Genomic DNA, 535 nt, shown 5'->3' with positions numbered 1-535 from the left:
TTATAAACATTATTTTCCACAATAATGGGCAAGAATTTCCTTCATTAGATGAAACAGAATGGAAATTCACAGGGTAAGGCATGGTGCCACATGCCTTTAATCCCAGCACTCAGGAGGCAGAGGCAAGCCAGTATCTGTGACTTGAAGGCCAGCCTGGTCTACATAGCGAGTGCTGGACCAGCTGGGGCTATAGGGAAACCCTATCTCAAAAAGACCCTCCACACACACAAAAAAGTAAAAATAAAAAACTTTCAGTGAGTAAAAGTGTTTTCCCTGAAAGCCTGATGACTTATCAATCCCCAGAACCCACAGTAGAATGAGAGAACCAACTCAAAAAAGCTGTCCTCCGACCTCCACGTGTGTGCCACACACAGACACACTAGAATAGTAAATAATTAAAGCTTTTAGGGATTTGTAGCCGCAATAATACTCTACAAATTCATCCTGCTTTTTTAGGGTCCTGTCTGTTCTTAGACCAGTTTCAGAAAAAAAAAAAAAAAATGATGCATGTTCTTTGCCCCCTGCTATGTGCTAA

Source organism: Nannospalax galili, unplaced genomic scaffold (assembly GCF_000622305.1).
Source record: "Nannospalax galili isolate Female #2095 unplaced genomic scaffold, S.galili_v1.0 scaffold410, whole genome shotgun sequence".
NCBI classification, from domain to species: domain Eukaryota; kingdom Metazoa; phylum Chordata; class Mammalia; order Rodentia; family Spalacidae; genus Nannospalax; species Nannospalax galili.
Note: the sequence above shows the minus strand (reverse complement) of the source record.